Genomic DNA, 9,812 nt, shown 5'->3' on the forward strand with positions numbered 1-9,812 from the left:
ATGGAAAGGCTGGAAATAAAGGAGAACACACAAAGGGCTTGAATACATTTGTCATATTTGTAAACAAACTTAAACTGTTAGAAGTGACAAAACAACCCACAACGGCTCAGGCAGGGATGAGCTACACACAAAACAGTGCATTTGAAAAAAAGTGAGGGCCTAAGCCCTTCTTTATTTTTTGGGCCCGCTCTAGGTTTTTTACTGCCCCAAGCAAAAAAAATTTTGGCTGCCCTCACCTCAGCCCTGGGCTCTCGCCACCCGCAACCCCCTGCCGCCCCAGCCCTGGGCTTCCCCCTTCCCCCCACCCACTAGACGGATCAAGGGATCGGTTTTGGACGAATCTTGATGTAACTTTATTACTGCGACATTGGACATAGAGCGGGAAGTGTAATCAAAGTTTGCGGATACACAGAAGCTGGAGGGTATTGCTGAACGAGCTTTGTGTATCCGCAACTTTATAGTAGACAATTCACCTTGAGCAAGTCAGTAATAAAAAGGTTAAGATAAGATCGGTCCAAAACACGATCTTAGGGACTTCCTATAACCGCACTTCCACCTGAAGTGTCAACCATTCACGAAACATGGAGCTCCCCTTAACCCATTCTCATCCACCTTAACAACTTTCATATATCCCATGTTACAATTTAACTACATTCCCATGGACACGTGTAAACGCCTTACTGAAATCGGAGGTAAATTAGATTACCCGCTGTTCCTTTGTCTATAATTTCCGTCACATTCTCAAATAAGGAATCAGTGGTTGGCACGATCACCTTAGTAAAGTCATGTTGCAATTTCGTCCATTACAATTGACCTCATGTCCTTAACTTTTCTAAATTTTTCCAAGACCTACAACTACAGATGTCAAGCCTAACGGCAGTAATTACCGGATCATTTTATTCCCTGCTAAAAATAGAACACGGTTAGCAATCACAGTCGTAGGTACAACCCCGCGAGTTTACCAATCTGCTTAAAAATTCTGCAGCAACGCTCCGCAATTCAACGGCGCAGTTATTTAATAAAACCTCGGATGGAGATTGTCCGGGCCTCGAATTTTGCCCCATAAGGCGTTTAGGTTGGCCTCGACTCAATGCGGTAATTACCACCTCCATATCCATCCCGTTATCATCCCCGGCAATCCCTAAACGCCTCAAGGAGTCTTATTAAAACTGAGCAAACGTACTTATTAGATATTGGGCCATGCTAGGTATCTTATACTCCGTCCATCCTAGTGGTATAGCGGCCCACTCACTTCTTCTTTTTGTTTCTTCTTAGTATATTGTGGCTGCTAGAACCTTTTACTATTGGTGGATCCTTTCAAGGTCAAGTTGCTATGCGTGCTTTAGCTTCCTCACTTAATCCCTAATGTTGACTCATAAGGTAGCTCCATTGCTACATTCCGTTTCTACCACTCTCCTGTAAGGTGCCCACCCTGGCGCTCCCACCTCCCTCTACCCTCAACTTCGCCAACAGCCATGGTCACTGGTAACTCGCTCCCAGGGCAGGTCATTCAGCAGGAATTTTGGATGTGCACAGAACACAGACAGGATTGGTTCCCATATAGTTACAGAACTGCAGTAAAGTGGAACAATTTTCAGCTGGTGTGATTGGAGGATATCTGGATGCATATTGTAAGACTGTCCTCCATAAATGAGGAAAAGTTGAGGTGCCTTTATTATTCTTTTGTTCCACTCTCTGTTTCCATGGGGAATTTGCCAATGCAATATCACTGTCTTCCTTTTAAACAAATAAAACTTAGAGAAAAAAAAAGGCAATGGCTGTTGAAAATAGCAATTCCAGTCCTAAAAACCACTGGGAAGCATTTCTTGCTCAATTTTATCCTACTTTTTCTACAGCAAACTACAGTGGATCAGTATATTTGATTTGGGAGAAATGAAGTAACAGTTACCCAAACTGAGCTTGAGCACTCTTGAATGTTGAGGTGTTCAAATCTGGAAGGCAGGTGCTAGATTCCCTTTCTGAGTATTAGCTAAATCTGGGAAGGAAAAGTCAATTTCTGCTTCCATGGCTCAGAAGTGGAAATCCTCCTACATGACTAGTAATGTATCTAAAGCCGCCCAGGTCCAGTAGAGCCTCCTCTCCCTTACTTTTCCATTTTAAATGCTAGTGGGATCCACATACCTCCCTTGCTAAGCTTCAGATAGAGAGGTGCACTGTCCATTTAGTCCACCCAATTCCTTCTTTGGGGGCTGCAAGATGAGGTCACACCAGTATCCCTAATCCAGTCTGGGGATGTCTTCTGAAGGTCATATCTGGGCCAAAGCCTTCTACTCCTTGGGCACACTTGTTCCCCATTCACAGCGCCACCCCACCCTAGCAGTGAGCTCTCCATTCACTGCAAGCTGCAGCACCAACTTTTAGCTACGACACTCTCTCCCGCTCCCTTTCCTGTTGATGGGGGCCAAGGGAATGCTGGGAAATGTAGTTCTTTCCCTGATCCCGGGCTGGCTCTATAGGCAGGGAGCTAACCAAGAAACTACAGCTCCCAGGGCCCCTTGTCAGTTCTCAGCTCCCAGGATGGAGCCCTGCCAGCTGCTGCCCCTGCAAATGGGCTGCCCCAAGTAGCTGCTTGCTTTGCTGGTGCCTAGAGCAGCCCCTGTTTATTTTAGCCAGGTGCTCAGACTAAGGTGATAAGGGCCATATAACTAACTTTCTTCTCCCAACCTATCAAATTTCCTTCATGGTCCCTCCCCCAATCCCTTTCACATCTCTAACCTGTGACTGATCCTCCTGCTTTTCTGACCAGCTGCCAATCTGGCCTTCTGTTTGCCAGAGCATTAATGTTGTCACAGCTCCACTGTGCCTACTGGCCCATTTGTAGCTCATTACAAAGGTCATGTATCTCCTGAAACATGCTAGCACCTTCAACTCCCACTGACTTGGAGGCAATCAAAACTGTGCAGGATGGGATCCAAGAGACTACAGAGCACAGGTGTAATCTGGTCTTGCGGGGAGGAGGGAAGAGAAGAGGAATCACCTTTGAGAGAGCACCATGTCCCCATTCTGCAGTAGCTGAAGCTTCTGAGTGGTCGTCAGGCTCATCCTGAAGATGGCAACACTGGAGTAATCTAACCTAAAGGTGAGACACAACAGATCTGACTGCTGTGGCAGGGCCCCCCCCCCACATTCAAAAGGAAAGGTTGCATTGTTCCTGACAAGTCTAGATGAACACAAGTGCTCATGGTTCCTGCTGCTACTTGGTCACGTGAGATTATAAAATAGCTACCTACATCACAGTGGTTTTTCCTTGAGCACTGACATTTTTGGAGCAATAAGTGAAGGATATTTGGGTCAGAGGGAGCCTGCAAAACCCAAATATTCTAAGGAGGATTTCACTTCCACAAGAGATGCTGGATTTTTTTTTTTTTTAAACTGAACACTTCAAGCACAGATAAGTCACCTGACCTGACTAGCAGGAGAAAGTGCAGGCCAAACTTTCAGAGCAAGGAATCAATGTTGTACTGTAATTTAAAAACCAATATACAGTAAATATCAGGCAGCAGCAATGTTCACTTATATCTGAGTTAACTCACACAAAATACCAGTCAGCAGTCAGTTTAGGAAACTGATCAAGTTGTCTCCACTCAAGTAACTTATGCTCTGTCAATATGTTTTTTTTCCCTGTGTGTCTTTTTATACATGGTGTTTAAAGTATAGAATGTGCAGAACTGTCTGATCATCAGGCATATAAATGTACTCCCAGTAATATGCATGGAGGGAATGGGATCAAGTGTTTATTGAAATGATTGGGAAGGATTTGTTTTTTTATCTCTGAGGTGGCAGATGTTTGTTATGGGTTGTTTTCAAACCAGATAGAGCACATTGAAAGAACCATGACACAGGATTTCTCAGTTTCTCCCTTTGCCACTTAATTGCTCCTTGTTTTCATTCAGCACCAGAAGGTCTTTTACTGGATCCCTTATTAAATCTCCATGTTGACAGCTAAAATCACTTATGGTGCAATGAGTATCTCCTCCCCAACACACGCAGATGCCATCCACCCACTAATACCAGAGCCCACCTCTTTTTTGGCCACAGATGATTATGTTTGAAGTTATCACCCTATTTCCCTTTCCCCATTCCCATCAGCAGGCAGCCACAAAGGAAGGATTGTTATTTCTGCTTGGTATGTTGTTTACTTAACCTCATCTGATGCATGGCTAGAGAACAGCTACGGAATCTTCATATCTGATCCCATTTTGGACTCTCCTCCATCAGAGGAGATGAATGCAAGTTATGATACAAGGAGCGAAAGATCACTTTCTCACCTACTTCCTATAGCTCGGCCATTTCTCAGATGGCTACTTCTCCAATACCGCTCACACCAGTCCACATGTGTGATCTTATTGCTGCTTTTAGAAGTTTATCCTGTACTCAGCAGTGTGAAAATCAAAAGGACTCAGACCTAAGTTCTTTAGAATCATCCAAATGAAGCATTGCAGGATTTCATCACAGCTTTGTACATAAAGGGACCATGTTCATCTCTGATATAACGCCACTGATTTCAAGGGAAAGATTTGGCCCAATATTATCCTGCAATGAGCTTTCACATACTTTTTTTTTTAAAGTGGCTTTTCAGAACAACAAAAAATAACTAAAATGCAGAAGCAGCTCTTAGCCATCATTTACTTTCAACTGACCTCATCCTTAATCCTGCTTTTCCTTCTTGTTAGACACTATACTGACATGGACTAGGATGCACCGGTGCAGCCTCTTATGTTGTAACCAACCAGAATCCAAGCCTTTGGATTTGACTGCTATTCCAGCATCTCTCTCCTTATCTTACCCCTGCCCATCACAGCTACTGTGATAGCACAACACCTGCCGGTAGGATTAGAGGTCAGCTCAGAGGAGTCATGCCCAGAGGCCTTTTAAACAACATATTATAGACCTTATTGTACCCATAATTACCACATCCAGAATCCCAGCATCCATACCAGCTACCCCTTTAGCAGGCCTATTGGCTCTTAGCAGGCACATCCAGTTATGCCATTAGCATTTGTGACCTGAAGCAAGAATTCTGAAGGAAGACTTCCAGAGACACTGACACCTCACAGAAGACTTTGGCAAGACAATTCTGCTTTAAATGCCTGATCCTGTGACGTGTCAAGCATCCTCACTCACCTCCTTCTAAAGTCAATGGCAGCAGACTGAGCATTGTATCAGCCTCTTTTCTGTAAGTCTCTTCTCTTCTGTTTTTAGTAGGCATTTTGTATGGGGAGATGCTGTTTGGTTGGCACAGGTTCATTTGTTGCCACTACTACCCGACCTGAAGACAAAACCCTCTGTTTCTGACAGTCTGTTGCAGTGGAGATGAAGGTGTTGTCATAAACATTCAGATGGGAAATAAGGCAGCAGGAAGAGATTGGATTCCAAAGTAGTGTTTTTAAATTCCCATTTCCATGCAGACAGAGAGGGGAAAAAAAGAAAGATGTGCCTGGAGAAGTAAAGATGTCTCTAAGGGACACATTTTTCAGTTTTCTGTGCAGCCTCATTGTGGGCCTTTTAATGACTTGTTTACATCTGCTAGTTTCACACAGGGCTCTGGCAGCCTCCCAGACAGAAGGTAATTTGGGTTATTAGAATCAGAAGAACCTACTACAATCCCCCTCCACCCAATGTGGAGGTGGGCTATATGGGAAAGTGACAGCTGGTGCCAGAATAAGTGTTTTGTCACACTGAGGTTGACATGATCTTTGTTTTTTTAATTATTAATTATTATTATTATTACAGGCCCTGTGCTGGTAGCCCACCCTGTTTCAGAGGAAGCTAGCATTGTACAGTAAAAGTGGATCAGCACCTTGCCATGGATTTATATATGTGGGCCATAAAGATATAAATCCAGACATTGTAGTGGGAAACTTGGTCAAGAATCATAGAATCATAGGACTGGAAGGGGCCTCAAGAGGTCATGTAGTCCAGTCCCCTGCACTCATGGCAGGACTAAGTATTATCTAGACCATCCCTGACAGGTGGTTGGAGGTTTTCCAAGAGCAGGTTAGACAATGGTGGAGATTCCACAAGCTCCCTGGGCAATTTATTCCAGTGCTTAACCACCCTGACAGTTAGGAAGTTTTTCCTAATGTCCAACCTTAATCGCCCTTGATACAATTTAAGCCCATTGCTTCTTGTCCTATCCTCAGAGGTTAAGGAGAACAATTTTCTCCCTCCTCCTCACAAACTTTTATGTATTTGAAAACTGTTATGTCCCCTCTCAGTCTTTTCTTCTCCAGACTAAACATCCCCATTTTTTTTTTCAATCTTCCCTCATAGGTCACATTTTCTAGACCTTTTAATCATTTTTGTTGCTCTTCTGTGGACTTTTTCCAATTTGCCCACATCTTTCCTGAAAGGTGGTGCCCAGAACTGAACACAATACTCCAGTCGAGTTTAAATGATAAGTCAAACCTTAGAGGGCTCAGGGAAAAGGTAATGGGATACAGTAATCAGCCCATTGGTTTTAGGTCACTGATTCAAGTTGATAGGCATGGCTAGAAGTTACTTGGTGGCCTTCGTGAGAAGTGTTGCTGCTTCTCAGTCTAGCTCCTAGTGGACAGGTGTCCACAACACATTAAAAAAACCCAACCCTACTGAAACTAACCTAAGTGAGTGATATCCTTGGAGTCTCAGCAGAGATCCCAAAATGTGGGCTGAATAAGGAATGAATCATCTTTCTAACCCTATGTGTGATCTTTGTAGGTCAGGTCTGACATAGTAAGGGAGGAGATTGCACTGCCACTGCCCATATTGTACCTTTTGGGTCGATAAAATGGCAGAATTTAGTCTCCAGGGCTGTCGATCTGGTACTTTTCTCAACATTAATTCACTTTAAAAATATGTTTAAAAAATCCCCACCTACAGCTATTAAAACTTGATTATTTGAGTCAGCTTCTCCACACACGGAGGCATATGGTCTTTGTATAAATACAAAATCCATCGTGAAGCACATCTTTTTTTTTTTGGCACACTCCCCAAAATGGACCTGCCCCTGCAGCATTTCAAACTTCAGCCAGCCAGCCAGACGGTTCTTTGGAAAAGGACAGAACGACATGACTTATAAGGAATTGTCAAAGAGTTGTCAGCTCTGATCCCATCTCTGAAGAGCAGGGAAAACAGACGCTGCTGCAGCAATGCTAAGTGCGTTATTTATATTTCCCATATGGGGGAAACTAAATCCATATTTGAATTTAAACAAGAATCACTAACGCTCTGAACAGTGGGAGAGAGTGAGGGCAAAGCAGCCAATAGTGGCTTGGAGGGTTGACTGTGTTGCTCTCTGCACTGGATACATTGGCATATTAAGCAGCACAAACTGTACAGCATTAAGATGCAACAGAAAATAGTTGTACTAGAGAGGGAGAAAACAACACAGCGTACATGAGCAAGAATCTGCATGACAGAATTCATCTGAAGCTTTTTATACTAAGCCAGCCTACAGAGATTCCTCCCCCACATCCACCCCCCAGCTCCACCCCCATTGCAATACTTTTCTTCCCAAAAACTGCTGGCTAATTTGGATGAGATCTGGAGTCTCCTTTGCTTTACTCGATTGTGATGAAGCTGGCTGAAAACAGAATGTGTCAAATGACATACGTGGCAATTTGTAAGCACTGCAAACTAATCACCCAAACAGTGATAACAGTGAAACGATCAGAGGGGTAGCTGTGTTAGTCTGGATCTGGAAAAGCAGCAAAGAATCCTGTGGCACCTTATAGACTAACAGATGTTTTGGAGCATGAGCTTTCGTGGGTGAATAGATGCATCTGACGAAGTGGGTATTCACCCACAAAAGCTCATGCTCCAAAACGTCTGTTAGTCTATAAGGTGCCACAGGATTCTTTGCTGCTTTTACAGTGAAGCTGTAACAAGCCCGACACACAATAAGAGTAAGAGTAATTACCAGTCTCTCCCTCCTTCACTGTCCCCTCAAGTCTTCATTATAGTGTTCTCTCCAGTGGAGAACATTCTATGCAAAGTCAACACCTACTGCACAGAGGTATTTGAAATGGCATGGTTTCCCCCTAAGGATAGGAAATAACTGTGGTAATTGTGTGATACCTGCTGGTAAGTGTTGACTTTGCAGTGGTGACTACTGTATTATAAAGTTAATTCTTTGTAGACTAATCAATGCATTTGGAACTGCACCAAATTTTAAGCTACTAGTATCATGTCTTCCAGAGCTTGTCTCTTCTTTGAGTATAGTGCAAAGTTACCTTCTCTATTAATATGCACAATAAAGTATGGAAAATAACAACTCCACCGGTCCTGATGCCTCTTTGGCACCTCCCTGGAAAAGAGGTGAGATGAACCCCTGCCCAAAGTGATTCTTGCTGCAAAACCAATGTTCTTTGTTTTGGGTGTGGATTAGTTGAGATTGTCACTGAGTTCCAGAATGCTACAGTATACTAGCTGTCCAGTTCATATTTAGAAAAGAAAAAACGGTATTTCAGTGTGTCCAGTCATTCTATTTGAACTTGCTGGCTACATGGCTGATCTCCACCTTTTTGTTTTTAAATTCTAGCAGGACAGTTTTGTTGTACAGGTATTACATACATATGTGCTTGATATTACTCCACCATATCACTTACGTGCCCCCACCCTCCAAAATGCCCAGCTTGTCAGATATTTGACTCCCTGCAAGAGCTGGCAACATTGGACCAACATGACATGGTATATACCTGCCAAAGTACTCATCTCTCACCTGTCCACCTTGCCAGTCTTGGATGCCCGGCAACAACAGCACCACCCTTACCACCAACCATCGTGAGACAAGACACTGAACCTGGTTCCAGCTTCCCTCCTCCGCCCCTCCTCTTCTCCCCCATCTGTTCCTTTACCTTCCATTTCTTCCTATGACATCTGCCAAGGTCTCTGTTCTTGTACTATATGTTTTTATACTCAGAGTTGCTCTGTCCAGCAAAGTTCTTCTTTAGCTTTACAGGATTTATTATTCCTCCAGGAAGTGTAAGTGAGTCACATCTTACTCTATTTTTCAGTTTTTCCTCTAATCCAAACTAAATTATTCTTCTTCCCTCCAAACCCCTTTCAATCTGATCACATTGGAGATTTTTTTAAAAAAAAAAATTGCCATCAGCACTAAAAAAAAAAAAAAAAAATTCTTTTGAACTCCTTTTCATACCGAGAGGAAAGCAGAAACAAAACTAAGGTTCATTTTGCCACAGAAACATTATCTAGGCTAACAATAAAGTTATACATTTATCGAATGCCTTTAAAATCCATCACAAAGGGGTTCTCTAACATCGGAGAGGTGAGTACGTCTATAAAGAGATATGAATGTGTATCTATATAGATTTATAAACAACCTAGCACTTACCTTTGAGAAGTAACATTTATCTCTGGTTCACAATAATTTCAGACAGGCACTTAGACCCTCTTTCTATGCCACACATCGTTTTTCAAAAGGAGATAATATCAGACAAAATCCTAGGTTGAGCTCCAGCTTCCCAAATCGCAGACTAGCATTGCTGGCAGATGGAAGCTGATTTAGTGAAGTCCAAGTGAGTGAATCCCTGAGACTCCTTATTCAGTAAAATCCAAAGCACACTTACACACACACCAAAAAAAAAATATATATATATATATAGAGAGAGAGAGAGAGGTGAATAACTTGCTCTTTTCTTGCTTGATTTAAAAACCCCAGTCTTGGAAGGCTAAGCAGCCTGCAGGCTTTTCAAGGATTTTGATCCCAGTGCATCCAGAAGTACCACATGCATTTTGGCATTGCAAGTCTTCATATTCATATTAGCAAGCTCATCGTGTGTGTGTGTGTG

The 9,812-nt window shown here is 42.9% G+C and overlaps 1 protein-coding gene across 1 annotated transcript in view; it reads right to left on the reverse strand.

Moving 5' to 3' along the window:
* Window positions 1–9,601, reverse strand: part of LRFN2 (leucine rich repeat and fibronectin type III domain containing 2) — a 219,182-nt gene extending 209,581 nt beyond the window's left edge. Inside the window, exon 1 of the mRNA XM_032790200.2 lies at window positions 9,356–9,601. The gene's annotated coding sequence lies outside the window, so the exon portion shown is untranslated. The remainder of the gene's footprint in view (window positions 1–9,355) is intronic.
* Window positions 9,602–9,812: the final 211 nt, after the last annotated feature.

This window comes from Chelonoidis abingdonii, chromosome 3 (genome assembly GCF_003597395.2).
Source record: "Chelonoidis abingdonii isolate Lonesome George chromosome 3, CheloAbing_2.0, whole genome shotgun sequence".
Taxonomy (NCBI): Eukaryota; Metazoa; Chordata; order Testudines; family Testudinidae; genus Chelonoidis; species Chelonoidis abingdonii.